This window comes from Grammomys surdaster, unplaced genomic scaffold (genome assembly GCF_004785775.1).
Source record: "Grammomys surdaster isolate TR1022 unplaced genomic scaffold, NIH_TR_1.0 174, whole genome shotgun sequence".
Taxonomy (NCBI): domain Eukaryota; kingdom Metazoa; phylum Chordata; class Mammalia; order Rodentia; family Muridae; genus Grammomys; species Grammomys surdaster.
In genome coordinates, this window is record NW_021604622.1 from 25,328,687 (window position 1) to 25,347,740 (window position 19,054).

The window sequence follows — 19,054 nt, forward strand, 5'->3', positions numbered from 1 at the left end:
ACCACTGCATCATTACGGTGTGCCCACCACTGCATCATTACAGTGTGCCCACCACCCCATCATTACAGTGTGCCCACCACTGCATCATTACAGTGTGCCCACCACTGCATCATTACAGTGTGCCCACCACTGCATCATTACAGTGTGCCTACCACTGCATCATTACAGTGTGTACCCACCACTGAATCATTACAGTGTGCCCACCACTGCATCATTACAGTGTGCCCACCACTGCATCATTACAGTGTGTGCCTACCACTGCATGATTACAGTGTGTCCCATCAGTGCATGGCTACAGTGTGTTACCACCACTCCATCATTTACAGTGTGTGCCCATCAGTGCATGATTACAGTGTGTCCCATCACTGCATGGTTACAGTGTGTTCCCACCACTCCATCATTTACAGTGTGTGCCCATCACTGCATGGTTGCAGTGTGCTCGCCCCTCCATTATTAGTGTGTGCCGTACCACTGTGCTGTTACAGCATTTGCTCTACCACTCAATCACTTCCAGAGTAGCAGCTCTATTCAAACTGTTTCCTTGTAATCATTGGGACCCTTTAAGACTTCTGTTTCTCATTTTCTTTTGTTTTCACTGTATGTGCTTCACTGAGGAATTAAATCCAAATTACCACTTTAAAGTCCTGGAAAGCTGTCTCATTCTGTATAGTTATGCCAACAACCCCTAACTCAGTTTATTCTGATTCTTAGATTTTGCTTCTGCTTTTCAGAGAATCAAAGTAAAATCAGTGGAATGATTGATGCTCATAGAAACCTACCTTTTCTACCTGTTTTCTGTACTGAGTTCCCCTCTGCATTTCCACAAACCTTTCCTTATACTTCATGGGTTTTATTCTTTCAAACCTCAAAGACACACACATCCTTAGACATACAACCATAATCAAAGCTGGTAATCTTTTATAAAAGGTACATATAACTTGGCACTCTATAGTAGATCCTGGTATTAGGATGAACACGTTTACACCAGTGTTCTTGTGGTGCAGCTCTCTGCTATGATGTGTTCTGTTCCTGTCAACAACTTATCGCTGAGAGATGCACTGGAAAAGATTTCAAGGACTGGGAATTCTAGGTTAAAGGGTAAAAGTTCCTGTGTGGTTTGGCTACTCTTTTCAGATTGTGTCTGACGAAGGTAGCATTGTCTGAGGATCTGTTCCCAGTAGCCTTGCCGACAGAGAATCCTGTCGGGGTTTGGAATCTGAGTCCACCTCACAGTTCATAAATGGCATCTCAGAGAATTGCAAATTATCTTTTCTCCCAGTGCTAGGCAAGCACTCCACCGCTGAGCTTTTCCCCCACCTCTTAAGTTGCCTATTTTTAGTTTTGGGAGAACATGTAATAAACAAATAATAATCGCTTGTTACCAACAACATCTACACCTGTGCAAGATCTTGATTCCATAGAAGCCAAGCTCCCGTCTCTGAGAGCCAACAGCTCCTAACAGCACATTCTCTTAGGTGTCTTTGTCATGTGCGTGGAACCTAGGAGAGGACCATTGCTGTAAGCTACACCAATGAGCCACAGCCTCAGTACCATTTATGGGAGGTTTCCAGGAACCTCTTGTGTCAGAGCTGAGTCTCAAATAGCTGCCAGAAGTTTATGAATCCCATGAAGGGACAGACATTCCAGAGAAAGGAAATGAGCAGCACTAAGAAGTGCTGAAATGGGGAAGCATGTGTCACAGGTCCTGGAAAATGCACAGCACAGAGTGAGTCAGAGCATCCGTATCTAGGTAAAGGGAAAGAGTGAAGTGGGTAAGGCTGTTCTAGAGAGGGCAAGCGTGGATATGCATGTCAAGGTGATATCTGAAGATCAGTCTCTACTGGGAGGAAGCCAAGCCCATTCTGGGGCTGCTGTGATCAATGACAGTAAGAAGGAGAAACTGAGGTCTGACTGGTAACAAATACCGAAAGCAAAAGTGGTGAGGGAGAGGTGAGGACGCTCGGTAGATACCTAGGATATTGGATCTTCACTCCAAATATGGTCAACAAGAGAGGCAGACGTGAAGAGTATAGTAAATGTGGGCTGAAGAGCCTGCCGTCCTTGGAGACCCAGAAGGAAGAATGCAGCTGAGCCACTCCAGACCTCAGTGAGGGATTCTTTACAGATGGAGTTGGCCATGAAAGTCTGATAATTCAGTGTTCAAGCTCAACAGGGGCCAGAGCCGGAGGAGACATCTTGTCCTGGATTACCTGGGCTTTTTCTTTTAGCATTAAGAGTTTTTCATTTGAAAATCTGGACAGTTGGTATCCAATCCAGCAGTACTCTCAGTACTGGCATTGCTTTCTCGGGGCTGGTGCAAAAGTACCACCAACTGGATAATTTCCTGATGCCTTCTCTCACAGTGTGCTGGCCAGTAGTCTCCTATGATGATGCTAATGAGGCTGTGCTCTCTCTGATGACTCTAGAGACTTGTTTCTTGTGGACAGCAGCAGTGAGTGGTCTGCCTTGGTTCACAGTTGCATTGACTTGACCAGTCTCCTAGGCTTAGGCTATACGCTCTCTACAATTTCCCCTCTGTGTCTTTCTGTCTTCTGTTGTACTATGCCACTTTGTATTAGGGCTAACCCAAATCTACTATCACCTTGTCTCAAACAGCTCATCTGGAAAAGCAATGTTCAAGCTGTGCCACATCCACAGGTTCCTTTGTTTAAGAGTCAAAGGGATGTTTCTGTGTAGGCCCAGCACAGACCCTATCATGTTGTTATACCAGGGCTGTGTAGGGGGAGAAAGTAAAACACATTTCATGTAAAGCTAAATGTGTGAATCCAAGGAGACAAAAATGTGAGTCGTGCAGGGGCAGGAAGACAGGAAATAGCTTTGAAAGGAGCATTATTGAATAAGCCTTAGTGAAGACAGGAAGAAGCCTTAGTGAAGACAGGAAGAAGCCAGGTGAAGGAAGAGGCTAAAGAAAGAAAGGAGAGGGGGCAACAATCAGTGTGGCCGTTGCGATGTGGGAGTGGGGGAGGTCTTGAGAACAGGTGAGAGGTTAGCTGATAGGAAGCAGATTCCACCTCCAGTGAGCTAGACTGATGGAGGAGGGGACCAGGCACCCAGGATGCAAGACTAAGAGTAGGTTGATGTGGGGTGGGAGTTCCTGGGAATTAGACAGGTGATGCCCCAGAGACTGGGGGCTCTTGGAAGGAAGTGGCACTCTGAAAAATAAGATAAGATTGTAGATAAAACACACAAAAGATTCCCTATGGATGTTAGGGGGTCTCAGAGTAGCTCATGTTGGAGCTGACAATCGGTCAGCACTTTATCACAAGAACACTTTTTTTATGTAACGTAGAACCAACTGTGTTTGAACATTTGGGAAATTGTCCTAAGATGAAGGGTGAAGGAATTGGATAGTCTTGTTTAAAACCTTGATTTCCACATGCTTTTAAACATCATGATTTAGTGTTCCTCTTTGGCAGTGTTCTGTATAAGAGGTTTCGAGGGAAGTAAATCGTATGCCAAAGCAACACCTCGAAGTCATCCAGCACATTTTGTCAGTGTCTTGATTGGACCGACCTGGCTCGGCTGAAGGTTCTGGCAGTCTTGCTTCCCAGCCTCAGTGAAGTATTTGCCACTGGGGGCTTCTCCATTCTCAGTGCTTTGTTTCACATGCTCCGGCTTGCTGTGTTTGAAGGCTGCCGCCTTGGCTGCAAGCTCCGGAAGATTTATCTCTGAATGTGCAGTGGCGACTAAAATACCCTGACCCATTGCCAACTTTCCCTTCCCACTGAAGTGCCTGTCCTTTCCCTAAACATCTGTTCCGATAAATGGGAAGATAGAGTGGCCCTTCACACAGCGTATTTCTTACCGTGCTCACTGAGTCCCATAACCATCACTGGAATTAGCCTTAAATGTTTCAAGTCTACTCGAGGCAACTGTACCTTATTCTGCTTCTGTTTGTTTATCGATTAAAGTTTACGCAGCATGCTGGCTATGTAGAAAGTGTGTTCCACTGATTGAAACGGACTTACAGCAAGTGCTTTACAATTATGCAGGAAGAAAGAGCCCTGATGACGGAATCAGTCCATGTTCCCCAAAGCCTTGGGCCTTAAAATCATGGCTGACTTGGGGCATTTCATCAAGGTCTTTGTAGGAAGCATTTAGTATTAATGCCTAAGATTGCTTTTGTCTACAGAACCAGGCAGGGCACTATTGATTTCAACTCTCAGGGCACAGCGATCTTTATTTTTAACTCTTTGGTGATCTTGTAGAAGCTCCTACTACTGACAAGTTTATTGACTGACCTAAGAATTATTTCAGAATTTATGGGAAATCTTATGGATGCTCAGTAGAGGGTTAGTAACGCTTTGCACGAAGAGGTCGGAAAGGACAATAGGGAATTTTCTTTTCCAGCCATGGTTATTACTGGGACTAGGCTGGGAATGGTACCTTATCTGCACTTGGGACCCTAAGTGGTCAAATAATTTTAATCTTGGACTTTTATTCCTATACCACAGTATGGGTAAGGGTTTTTCATGGATCCTGTATTTTTCTTCTGACTCATGTAATTATTTCATCAGATTTATGCATATGCTATAAGCATTGCTTTGTCAGATAAGAAAAATACTGAGCATGTTTTTATTCTGCTGGCCCTTTGTGCTTGGTGATGGGGAGAATCAGAGTGTCTTCACCTGAGAGCTACTTTCTACTTCTCACCAGGATGCTGAGGTCCAATCCTTTTGCTCCCATTAACGACCATGTCTGCCCACTTTTCTACCCCTCCCACTCCTCCCTTGACATCCCCACAGACTATGTACCTGCTGGTACTGGCTGGCCTCTATCTATCGCTTACAGTTATGGCTTGAGAAAATATAAACTAGTCAGCCTCAGCCATCCCCAATGGTAGGGCAAAATTTACACTATTAGCCAACAGAGTATTGGTGACAGATGTGGCAAGAACACTGTTTTGTGCTGGGGTTCATGAATGTCCTCTCTCTCCATGTGTGTTTTAGAAGTCTATGTATGTTTCTCAGCTCTGTATATGAGCCCTGTTTCCTTCTGACTTCATGTATGTGTGTAGTTCCCCGTTCCACACACATCCTCAGGCTCCCGGTATGTTCTTTCATTGTCTATGCACATCACTTAGCTTCATCTGTATTCCAAGGTCCATGTATTTCTCCTGACTCCATGTGCATCCCTTGGTTCTGTGCAGTTTCTGGCTCTATGTGTGTCCCTGGATATATGTGTGTCCTATAATTTCACATTTGTCCCACAGGTACATGTATGATCCCATGCTCCCTCGGTTCCATGTGTGTCCCCTGGCTCCATAATTGCCTAAGTCCATGCCCCTCAGCTTCCATGATTTCACGTCTGTTTTCTGGCTTCTCAGCTCCACATTTTCCTGACTTTATTTTTTTTATGGCTTATTGAATATCCCATGATTATGCTCATGCCTTACAACCCCCGATGTATCCAACACACGTTTTCCCCCTCTGGATTTTGGGTGGCTGGAGTTTTTAATATATATATATATATATATATATATATATATATATATATATATTTCTTTTCCATCCCATAATTTCTCCAAGATCTTCCCTACCCACCCAATGTCATGTCCTTTGTCTCTATTGTTCAAAAAAAAGGAAAATTAATAACAAATGAACAACAATGAATAAGATGAAAGTTACCAAGACAAAGCATGGCTGGAGTCTAACCTTGATCATATAGAGTCAAGCCTTGGCTAGTTTTAGCCTCCTTTATAGAATCTTGTTTCCAGGAGAGGGGCTGACACGGATGAATTTGAGAATCCCTGCAATATTCTACAATTTTCATAGCCCTAAAATTGATAGGCCAGTGGTGAATTTTCTTACAGTATTCATCTCTGTCCTGTCTCATGCTCTACCAGAATGGCCCTTACAAGTGTGTGTCTGGTTGCATGGTGGTGCACTATTCTCTAGGAGAAATTTTATTAAGTTAAAAATGTAGCACAGCAATTAATTTTAATGCTTTTAATATTTGTATATATTTGGGAATAGCGATGTATGCTTGTATTCCTTGAAGCTTAGGGGTTTGAGGCAGGAGAATTGAAGGTTTAATATCATCTTATACTGCATAGCAAAACTCCAGGTCACCAAATATTTACCATAGCAGTTTCATATGAAGTGAATTAACGTATAAGAAGAGTCTGCTTAGAGTTGACAGTGCTCCTAAATGAAACCTTGTTTTTCTCTGTCTAAAGTTAGGTTTTCAAAAACCATGTTTGTTTTCCGATGTCAGTACAGGACATAAGTGTTTATTTACAGCAGGACACAATCACTAAGGATCTTTCAGAAGTCCTTCATTCCAGGAATAAATTGTCCTTTGTGACTGTGTGGAGTACTCAAAGCCTCAAGTGATAAGATGTCAAACTTGCAAAGTGAAAATGTGCAAAGCGTTTGTAAACGAAGCCGCTAATGTGTAGCTGTAGTGCCCGTTGGTAAAGCCATCGTGTTTGGAAAGCACTTCTGATTTCTGAATATGTTGCCAGTGTTTCTGTCTGCAAAAACGGAGTGTCAGACAGTGAGCGTCTCCTCAGCTTCAGTATGAGTCAGACCATGAAGGCATGCAGGCCTCGGATGAAAGGTCTGCTTGTTTTCTGGGAGTTTTGAAAATATTGATAATTTTCATGTTACTTCACATTTTATACCCCTGCATCTATATTTGGTCTTCAAGCACATTTTGAATGATATTTGGTTATTTCCTATCACTAGGAAAAATATAAGATTATTTTATGACTTCCAGTTGACCTGCTTTGTACCTGAAGTCGGTCAAACTTGTACCAGGAAGAGGATTTTATAATCCTATCATCAAGATTGAAAACAACTTCCTTTGACGTGGACACATCTTTGCATTTCATTTATCTTCAAGCATATTACGGTCTTTCTAAGAGTTAAGCGCTCAGTTTGTTTCTTATGCTAAGGATTAAAAACAGCCTCCCCATTCTGTGTGGAGGGAGAACCGGGGATAAACTCGGAGTAAGTTTTAATTAGGTAGTACTTTCTTGGATCCTCTCCTGTTTCTTCTCATAATAGCTGAGCAAAAGAAGCAGCCGTGGTTAGCTTGAGAGGCAAAGCTCTGCTCTACTGTGCATATGAGATGGATGAAATGTCTGTTACCACATGAACAAGTAAAGGATTGGCTACTTGCTAAATATTACTGGCAGGTTTTCTAATGCCATCAATACTTTTATTTTCTTTAGTCTCTCTCCATGTGGAACTATGAGGTACACTCTTAAGTTTTGGAAACGTTCTCTTTTCTAATGTCAGGTCTCTCTTCCAGGCCTTAAACAAGAGCAATGCTTGTCTTATGATGACATTCATCACAGGATTCCTCCCGACTCATGCTCAACAACGATTTGTGTGATATTTGACCGTTCCCACCTTGGAATTACGTCTGGACAGCATGTTAGATAGACTACAAAGACTATTAAGTAAAATCAATGAAGCAAGACCCTGATGCTCAGAGTGGCCTGGCGGACTGCTCCTGGTGGCCATCAGACAGTGATTAACGATTATCATTCTTGTTGGTAGTTTTGATTTTTGTTCCACTCAATGCTCTGGTTTTAGCACAGGGAGCATTTAAGCTTCTGCTTGTTTGAAGATAAAAGGAGAGGTCCATTTCATTAATAATTCAATCAATATTTAGTGAGTTTATGTTATGTGCTGGAAATTGTTTTAGCCACTGGGGTTACCCCAGTCAGCAAAGTAGAGATAAATCCTGGTCCACACTGACTTTCTGCTCTATTAGGGAGACAGCCAATAATAGTCTGATAGTAAGTGGGCTCTCTTGTGGAACTGAGAGAGAATGCAAAGCAGTGATGTCCTTAAAAGGAGGAGTTTGAGGCTGTCACCATGGTAACTAGGTGTATTAGATGGCCTCCCTTTGCCTCTCAGCCCCCATTTGATCTTTTCTTCTGTTTATCCATTCTTTGAAACCAGCAGGAAGTTATTGCACATATTTGTTTACTGTGTGAAATTCAAAAACGTATAGTGTGTGATTGACAGTTTCCTCTCCTTAAACAGTTATCATTTGTTTATGTTACAAACCTTGGGGCAGGTCTCTCTTCACGTCTTCTTTCTACAATACATGGCACATTGTTTTGCCCCCTTTTTCCATCCTGCTCTGGATGCTGATCAGGGTATAAGCCACAAGGCCCAGGCTTCCTACCTTTCGGGTTCCTCTTAAGATTTGTGAGTGGCGTAGGGTACCAACAGAAGCTGAAGAGGTGAGAGGGTCACAGCCTGTGTGCTTCCAGCTACAGGCTGATCCCAGACTCCACAGTTTACATCTGAAGCAGCTTCTAGAAAACGCTAGCAGAGATAAGCTTATAAGTTCGAGGTCTACTGGGATCATTAATTACTTTAGTTTTTATTTTAGAGAGATTGACATTGTGCGGATGATTTTGGGTCATGTAATAATGTAATTAATTTTTGATATTTCAAAGAATCATTTGGTTTGCCATGCTAAAGATGGATTGGACCAATCTCATTAGAGTCAATCTAAAACTCAACTACAGAGTAGCATGTGAAAATTACTTTTGCAGTTAACCAATATGGTTCTAAATAATCAACAGGTGAGAACGATTTCAGGGGGAAATCTCAATTGTTCCCATCCGAATAGCGATAGGAACATTATTTATTCCAATCTGTGAAGCACATAACATAAACTCACTAAATATTGATTGAATTATTAATGAAATGGACCTCTCCTTTTATCTTCTACAAAGTCAGCACTTGTTGCTTCTATCCGTGGTTTTAGGTGTGTATAGGGAGATGCTTTAAAAGGCAAAGTATGTATGTTTAGTATGTAAACTAAAGAAATTAAAATCATGAACTAAAGAGGGACTGGAGAGCCGACTGAGCAGGCAAAAAGCTTGTCATACTTGTGTGAAGAAGTGAGTTCAAATACTAGAACCTGTGTAAAGCAGGTCATGACAACTCAAAGCGGTCATCCCGGCACTCCTGGGGATGGCAGCAGAAACAAGGGAATCCCTGGAAGCCATCATGCTGGCCGGCCTGGACCATAAAACAATGACAACATTGTTTTGAGAAAAGAGACACTCTGTAGCCAACAAGGCATCAAGAAAGGAGTGACACAGAGGCTGTTCTCTGAAATATATCAGAGAACAGCATATATATATATATATGTGCAGAGAATAAATATGCACAGAACAGAATATATATATATATTTTTTCACTGAACACAAGCACACACCCCAAACATGGGAGTAAACTATAAATATAGTAAAAAGGGGGGAAAGGCTATAGGAACTTTCGAACCTTTCTTTTTAGATAAGAACTAGCAAAATCAACAAATTTCTTACCAAATTGATGAGAAAATAGAAGAGACATGTTATTTAAAATTGGGACTGCATCAGGAATCACCAACTTAGAGCCCTATTGAGCAGTGACAGGGAGCAGGTAGCAAAGTCTGTCATTCCACAATTTAACAACTAGGCCAAATCGGAAAGTTCTTTGTAAGGTAATGTATCAGTTTCACTAATGACACCTTCAGTCTTACTACTGGGGGATGGGGGTGCTGATGCAGGAGGATCACTTTTGCCCTAGGGGTTGAATTCATCCCATACAACATAGTGATTCTAAGTCTCGATTTAGTAAAGAAAAATTTAAGTTGATAGCTCAGAATTCTCCGACATGATGTTGGGAGGCCGAAGCAGGGGAATCTCAAGTTCAAGCCGTTTGCTAAGAGCACATTGTTTGTACAGGACGCTGTGTCTCAACATGAACAGGGCAAACAGGGCATGGGCTATATAACTAAATGATAGAACACATGGCAAGCACATGTAAAACCGTGGGTTCAACTCTAATACCACAGAATTCACTGATAGGCCTTCAAACTCACATGACTTACATTGTGGATTTTATTAGAAACCTAAGAATGAACTCATCAGTTCTCCAAAAGTAAACAATAAAAACAGGGCATAGGCTGTAAGTAGATGATAAGCATTTCCCTTGCTTGTGTGAAGCCCTGGGCTCAATGTTAATAAAACACACACACACACACACACACACACACACACACCCCACTAATGTAACTTCAAACTCACATCACTTACATTGTGGATTTTACTAGAAACCCGTGGGAAAAAAATCAGTTCTATAAGGTCTTCAGGAGAGCAGAAAGGGATAGCATACCTTCTAACCACCATAAGCACATTGTGTTGTCTTGGTATTAAAGCCAGAGAAGTTAGCCCAAGATGTAAAACCACAGATCCGAATCTCCCATCAGCATAGGCACAGAAAGCCTTACTCCCAGTTAAATAACTCAACTTAGTGATCTGTAAAAAGGGTGATGATACACCTGCTCAAGTTGGCTTCATTCTGTAAATGCAGGTTGGGCAGTATTTCAAAGGTTTATGTTTGAGAAGTAAGTCAATGCAATCAATGCCTTATTTAACAAAAATTATAATAAATCCGTCTCAGCCAATAGAAACCATAAAATTCTCAATACACATACAGTAAGACCAGGGGATAGAGATGTTGCATTGACAGCTGGAAAGACACTTCTGCTCTCAGAATCTAGCATGAGGCACAAGGTGGAGGAGGGAATGCTTCCCCACGGAGGAGTCTCCTCCTTGGTGTTAGTGCTTTCTGTCGCTGTCAAACAGAGTACAAGATAGAAATTCAATAAGTGACGTTAGATTTGGAAGGAAGCATTGAGATTTGTTTAAAAAGATTTCCTGTATGGAATATCCTAATGGATGTTTTTCAAAACGTTTTGAAGCCAATGAGCTCCTTATAATTTCAAGGTACAGAGTCAACATAAGGAAATCAATGTTCTGAATGTGGTATCAAGCATTAACAGGAAATCAACTTCAGTCATTATCACTAGCATCTAAACTGTGCGGGTTTAAGAACATATGTTTCTGTGCTGTGCACCGAGATCTTAAAGCTCCCCAGCCAGAGAGATGAGCATACAGTGGATAAAGAAGACTTAAAGGGACAGGACCCAGTCTGTATGCTGTGGTCCATACATTGCTGGGAATCAGGAAAAGCTCATTTGCTTATCTTTTGCTCCTCAGCTACTAACATAGTAAAATTTTGTGTTGTAAAATGAGATATAAATTGATATTTTATTAACATGGTTGATGCCAGAATTTCTATCACAATATGTCTAGTAGGGAATTAAGGTATCATATATGAAAGATTGTCTGGCCTTTCGTTTGTTGTATTTTCAAAGTAATTACATACTAAGAAATTTGCATTCTTCTCCAAAGTTAGTACATACTATTGTTATCTAACCCCAAACAATACAGTATCGAAGTACTGAAAGACATTTTTAATTCATTAATGCACTAAGGTTTAGAAAACCTCAGCCTGAATGTCCTTTGGCTTCTAAGCTATTGTATCAGTTACATCTATTTTGGCTGTGGTCCACCTGTAATTGATTTGACAGCAGTCTCAATCACAAACATAGGGATGGGCCCCCTAACTGGATGAAAGGCAGGCTCTCTGTGCTTGGATCATAATCTCAACAGTGCCATTGAGGTCCCAAGCTCTGTAATTTGTTCAGGAGCCCACATGGAATTGACCCCTGCTTCTTATTGTCATTTCAAGTTTGGATGGCTGCTGGAAGCATTTGGAGGCAGCCATCAGCAGGTGTCAGGCACTGCCGATGTCTTTAGTCATCTCTTTCAAGTCTGAAATGAGAACACATGCCAGATCTCCCCCTGGAAACAGGATTATTTACTTGTAAGTGTCCAGGGCTATGATGCATGGTTGCCCTTAGGTGTTAGTGGAAAGGAAGTGTCTGGTAAAAAGGAACAGGAGAAATTATTTTTGCATCTTCTGACTCCAATAAGCCTGGGGTTTGGGTGAGACAGGAGAGGCAGTCCCTTGAGCACACCCTTTTGTGTGCCAAATCACTCAGGAACTTAACCTAAGCACTATTTAGGATAAAAATAACGCAAGAAAATTTATGAGGATACAAACGTTTAAATAAGGACAGGATCAGTACAGGCTTCCACCGAGGCCTGCTATGGCTCCAGGGCCTCCACACCTTCATCATTCCCTACACAACATGGTCTTCATTGCACAATGTTCATCTTTATAATATTGTAGCAACCTTGTTTGTCTTGGTTGTTAAGTTTGGAAGTACCCTCTCCATGGTTTTCTCAGGGGGAAGCCTTGGCATTTCTCTTCTACCAGCCCTGTTTAACAAATGGATTTCTCTTATCAGAGAAGAAACTTTCTAGGATCCAAGGCTTGTCTTACAGCCTTGTAGTGGTCTGTGTGTTATCTGGTGGTACTGCTTGTTGAGTATCCATAGAGAGTGTCTTTTGTCCTCATGGAACACAGCCATCTCTTCTTTTGTATCTGAACCCTGGAGGGTCTCTTACGGACACTGTACCTTACATTTCACACAGGGTATTTTCTGACAAGACTCCTTAGTATGCTTTTTGCTAAATGCCTGGCAAGACACTGTATTAAACAGACTCAGAAAGCAGCCCAAGCAAATGATTCTCAAGCAAATGTGAGATATCAGCAGGGAAAGCAGTAATTCCCCATTCTTGTGGTTTATACGTTAAAATGAGTACAGAGTGACTGGAAATGCCAGTGGTTATACATGAACAACTAAGAAGAAAAGCATGGTCTATGGGTAATTTTCAGTGCCTTGTGAAAGGGATAATGGGAGTTTGGCACTTGTAAAATAGCTAAGCATATTCTTAAAGAACCCATGTCATAAAACTGTGTGCATTATAATTAAACAATGCTAAACCCAATACAAAGTAATTTACCCTTTCTACAGCTTAAATCACACATCTTTGATCTGATTAAATACTGTTTGATGTTCATAAGCTATTTATTTGAAACCTCTTAATCTGTTTTTCCCTCAAGGGACATATTAAAAGCAAGATATCTAATCTCTCAGTGGAAAAGCTTTAAAATGCGATTGGGATAGGCCTTGTGAATATGTGATGCTCTCACAAGAAAGATCTATGGGGAAAAAATTCACCTACATTTCTGAAGCCCGATTGATGCAAGGTACAAAATAAGTTTGTATTAGTGGCCAGTTGCATTAGTCACACCATTTTTTTTTTTTTACAAGATCTAAATTTCTTATTCTCAAGGTATTCGTGCAAAATTACTCACTGTCTTCTCTGATTTAAATCAGCTTTTGAAAACTCTTGAGGGCAATGTTTGGAATTTAGCGGAAAGAAAAAAGAGAACATATGGAAATAATAAATTTACACGGTTGGTTATTAATGATTCCTGCTATGAAAAAATTTAACTTACACAGCAATGAAAACAGGAGTGGAGACTCTGTAGTGAACGTCACACGTGTTTGTCATTACCATCCTTATTTAAGGCTTCCCTTCCTCTGGAGCCAAACATGGACATCCCAGGGTGTTTTTAGCAACCAATTCCAAGGCAGCCAATGAAATACTGTGTTTTCTCTAGCTATATCCTGCTACACCCTGCCTACTTCCATATGCCTCAATTTTTTTCTAGCCTCCTGAGATGCCTTCTTTTTGTTTTCTTTAATTTTGTTTTTAATTCAGCCACCCAGTGCATGAATTAAAAATAGTTTGGCTGCAACAGAGCCGCTGACCCTTTGCAGCACCGTGGCTCTTGGCAACAGCCATGTAGCCATTGCTTGAGGGGCAGGGGTGGGAGCGATATGGTTGGATGGTATTCTGTGGCTTGCTTTGTAATTCTCAGTCTCCAGTTCTCTCTGCCTTCATACATTTGTGAAGCTCCAGTTGATATCGCCAAGAATTTCACACTCCAAGTGAAGGGAAGATGTCTCCCTAAGGATGTGTGATTCTGTTATGCAGCAGTGACTCTTTCCATGACTTTGAGCAAAGTTAAAAACATTTCCTTGTTCTGGAGATTTTTTTTTCAAGTAACCCCACTTCTGACTTTCTAGAACTGTCTTCATCCATGTAATTTGCTTCAGATTTATTCTTACCCTGCCTGAGAATCATGACCCCTGCCTTCCTGTTGCTGGATTTAGAGAATAGTCGCTAATGGTGTAACGTGCAAATCAGTTCCTCAGTGCAACTGCTTCTTGCTCTGTTTATTTTTATTGTCTGCACATTAATCCTCTGGTGTGTGTGGATGGGACAGGGATTTTTATCAGTTAGAGCAAACCAAAAGCCCTCCCTCTCTCTGCAAGCCATGATAGTTTGCTTTGTCCTGTGTGTTTTCATTCACACAATAAAAGGTTTACTCCCTTTATAGTCAGAGACCAAGCTTCTCTGACCACATGGCCTCATCAGGTTGTGTGTGCAGAGCATAGGACAAGGAAGTCTCATGACTGTCTAATGAGTTTTGTAGTACCACAGTCTAGGTGGTGAGCTTTCTAACAGTGTGAGTATAGGAACTCTGGGATGGAGAGATGGAGATGGCTCCAGAGGACCTAGATTTTATTCCCTGCATCCACATAGTATCTTATAATTGTCGACAATTCCAATACCAGGAGACTCAATGCCATCTTCCTGTCTCCACAGAGTTGAATGTGGTGTGCAGATATATATGCTGCCTAAATTTCTACCTACATGAAATTAATCAAAATTACTGAATTGGAATTTTTTCTTTTTTAAAAAAAATATTTCATGCCGGGCTGTGGTGGCGCACGCCTTTAATCCCAGCACTCGGGAGGCAGAGACAGGTGGATTTCTGAGTTCGAGGCCAGCCTGGTCTACAGAGTGAGTTCCAGGACAGCCAGAGAAATCCTGTCTCGAAAAGCCAAAAAAAAAAAAAAAAATTTTTTTTTCATTTATTTACATTCCAGCCGTTGCTTCCCTTTCCGGTTCCCCCTCCCCCGCCAGAGTTCGTCATCCCATTCCTTCACCCACTTGCCTCTGAGAAGGTGCTCCTCCCCACAAGTTATCTCCCTTCCCTGGGGCCTCTAGTCTCTTGAGGATTAGGTGTATCTTTTCCCACTGAGGCCAGACCAGGCAGTCCTCTGCTCTAAATGTGCCCAGTGCCTCTGACCAGTATATATACGCTATGTATATGCAGTGTATATGATATATATATATATATATATATATATATATATATATATATATATGCTGTATATATGTTCTATATGTGCAGTATATATGCTGCTTGGTTCATGGCTCAGTCTCTGGGAGCTCCCAGGGATCTGGGTTAGCTGAGACTGCTGGTCTTCCTATGGGGTAGCCCTCCTCTTTACCTTCTTCAATCTTTCACTTAATTTAATCATAGGAGTTCCTGACTTCAGTCCAATGGTTGGGTGTAAGTATCTGTGTGTCTGTTTCAGTCCGATGCTGGTAGGGCCTCTCAGAGAACAGCCGTGCTAGGCTCCCATCTGTAAGCACAACATAGCATCAGTAATAGTGTCAGGCCTTGATGCCCCTTTACCCCCATGAGATGGGTCCCAAGTTGAGCCAGTCACTGGACCACCTTTTCTTCAGTGGACTGGAAATTTTATTGAATTCAAAACTAAGCTTATATGATGAGACAGTTATAGGGAAACCCCTCGGGGTCACATGATATCTTTTATCATTTGCAGGCCTGGCATTTCTTGGCGGGGCATTATAGGCATCTGGATGAAGAATAACCATTTTTGCTTTAGCTTCAATTTTGCACCACAGAAATCACCTAGTAGTTTACATTTATCCAGCATTGGAACATACTTAAGTGACTGGGAAATGTGTGGGCTAGATCTCAAAATCAGAGCGAGTAGGGGAGTGTACGCTCTCTGTAGTTTCTCAGTTTCCCTCTTAGACTGAACTGTTTGCAGAGGCTATTAATAGCTCATGCTCTGTTTTAAGGAATCAGGCAAAGGAAATAGGCTGTAAAAACCATGTATTTTTTCCCATGAGTTTTAAAATATTATTTATCAACACAAAAACATTGGAATAGCATGGAGATTATTTCTTTCTACACATTTGGCATAATGTACTAGTGACTCTGAAATTGATTGGAAAGCAGAAGAGACATTTCCTATACAAGAAATTCAGCAGGACACCGAGGGAATCTCTTAAGGTAGAACCTTAAAACACATAAAAAGAGTTACCAAAAATGCATGGAAAGGAAAGTCCTAGGAGACACAAAAAAAAGGAGGAAGGAGCCTAGAATCCTTAGGAGAAGCAAAGTTTCAAAGACTTTACTGGTTGAAGATGTAAAAGAGATGAGAGCATCGTGTGTGTGTGTGTGTGTGTGTGTGTCTGTGCATTTGTGTATATTTATGTGGTTGCGTGTGTTGCTTGTTTATATCTGTGATTGTATGTTTGCATCTGATTGTAGGTATCTGTGTGCATGTATCTGTGTATGTGCGTGCCTGTTCATTTGTATGTATATGTGTGACTGTATGTGTGCATGTGTGAGTGTGTGTATGTGTGTGTGTGTGTGTATGTATGTATGTGTGTGTTTAGGGAGTATGATGTCCATGGAGAGGAGAAACTTATCCCTGTCTATAGAATGCCAACTCACAGTTTGCTTTTCTAGCTTGCTGCAAACTGGAAGTTTAGAAGAACTGCCTACTGACTTCCTAGGAAGAGAAGAGGGACCTGACTGAAGTAGAAATTATCACACAGAGAGAAACTAGGGCACTGAGCTTTCTCTGTGGATTCCCACAGGGAACCAGAACAAGTACCAGAGCAAGTACCTTTCTCCTGGGAGGAGGGCCACACCAGCAGCACCACATTTGTAGGATTGGAGGGCGCCCTCTAGTGTTTGCCTCCATGACAGTGCTTCCGTAGTTCCTGGATCAGGGCTGATGGAGACACATCTGGGTGATGATGGGCTCAGAGTCAAAGACTACCCTTATGGGGCAGTGAATGGCTTGGAGAGGACGTGCCCAGACTTCAGTGATAGAATGTTATTGTGATAGATTAGTCCTAAACAGTATTGAAAATGCAAAAGATATACATGTAAAGTCGGCATGATCAGAGCTGGAGTAGTGGCAGATATGGATGAAAACAGACCCTGGGACGAAGTGTTTCTGAGTCAGAAGGAAATTCTGAGGGGTATGATCATCCAGCATGGTAAAGAGGCATGGATTAAGCTGTAGACGAATGCAGAGTAGCATGCTTATGTAATCATTTACCTAAGTCTCACGACACTTGAAAATAAATGACTCACACCTAGATACTGGGAGAGGCAGAGGCCGTGTATTTTAAATAACTCCCCTTTCTCTGAAAACAAAACCATACAGTCCCTCATTTCCAGGAGGAAAGTATGCAGATAGATTAGATTAGACTTTCAGATTGAATTAATGAGTGAAGCGTGCTTCACAGACATAAGTGGAAAGAATGGCCACAAGTTAAATTATCCACTGCTGAGAAGTGCATTACTTTCTCTGACAGAGAAAAGAATATAAGGCATTTGACATTCACAAGATAAATCATAAGCCAATAAACAAAATTACCAAATAAAGTGTAAGAATTTACAGTGTATGTTTCTTCTTCAGCCTAGCCTTTCATTCCATGGATAAAGATTTTAAAAATGTTTACAAGTTGATGCCTCATTTGAGTATTGAACTCCAGATTCCATATGGACTCAGTACAGTGATTTCTGCTGTTATGTTCATTGTTCTTTTATTTTCAGCAAAATCTGAATGCTGTTCCTCATGAGTATAGATTCAAAGGTGCTGTGTTTCTTTGAAAGCTGTTGTCTTGTTATAGCAAGTTGCAAAACTTAGTAAATACATTTTCTTGGGGGAATCCCACTAACTACTTTTGTTATTCCTTAACAGACTTTCTCTTTAGTAGAGTGCCTTCATTTTTTTAATCATATGTACTTGACAAAATACCTTTACCTCTTCTTAAAATACTGAATGCATATCAGTATACACCATGGCAAATTTCTTCACATTGGCTGATGCATTCTGTCTGTGTCATTAATACAAGCAAGCAAGCTCCATGTCTCTGGATAGTGTTCCTTGTGTTAACTCTGGGCTATTTGCATTCGTGATGCTTCCCTTAGATGAATGAGCAACAGCCTGGGTGAGACAGGATGTTCCTACCCTAAGGTGAACCGAGGTTCATTTAGGCAATCTCACTGACATACACAGAAGGCTCGATGTCCAATCCTGAGAGAGATCATGTCACCGTTGAGTTTACTCTTTATCTTGAATTAAAACAAACAAGCAAACAGAAACAGCAAACAAACCAAACTTTATCATAAACCTACATAATCCTTAATGTAGGCGATTCATGGAAACTAAATCCTACCATAGTAATCTTAAGAAAATCAACCCTCAGGAGATACAAATGTTTCAGGTCAGAAGATACCTAACACAAATGTTTCAGGTCAACACAGTTCTCATTTCTAGAGTGACTTTTCCCCTCTGCTTCCATGGTGCTAATCTTGAAACTACATTAGCCATTTGCTCTTAAAATCTAACTTCCCTAGGTTCATTTCCCCCTTTGCTTTCAAGGAGGCAACTGTTTGAAGTATCTTGCTAATGTGGATACTTCAGTGTCTCACAAGGTAACATAGGGTGGTACAAGATACAGAAGACTAAAGAAGTTGTGAATAGCTTGATTTGAATTCTGCAATGGGATGGACAAGATTTGAAGTGGAGGAATGATATTTATAGATTAAAGGTTACAGAGAAACCTGCAGGAGAGGAACGGTTGGATCATTTTAGATTCCATCCATGCTAGCCATATCACCAGCTCTGCTTCAGTCAAAACTCACTGGAAAACTCCCTCTCAGCCTACCTTGTCACACAGGAGGAAAACAAAGTGGGGTCAGGTTCTAAAATCCTGGTGTCACTGGGTAAAAAGCAACATCCCAAGAAATTGTTCTTTTACAGTTTACAAGGTACAGTTTCACACGCACAAGCGTACAATTCCCCCAAGCTCTGGCCAGTGGCCACATATTCTGTTCCCCAGTGACTATCTTTTCCTCCAGTTGTGTAGCTGAGAATGTGAACCAGGAGACATAATCTGCCCACCAGCCCATGCTCTACTATCAGTGGGACTGGGAACAGAATACTGGTGTATCTGATGGCCATGTTTTCAAAAATCACTTAGTTGTGATGAACAGGAGCTGGCATGGTGTGTGTGTGTGTGTGTGTGTGTGTGTTCCCATGCATGTGTGTATTCTTGGGC

At 41.4% G+C, this 19,054-nt stretch overlaps 1 protein-coding gene across 1 annotated transcript in view; it reads left to right on the forward strand.

The window, feature by feature from the left end:
- The window catches only part of Sema5a (semaphorin 5A), a 433,461-nt gene that overhangs the window by 166,225 nt on the left and 248,182 nt on the right, over positions 1-19,054 (forward strand). The gene's annotated exons all lie outside the window — the stretch shown is intronic.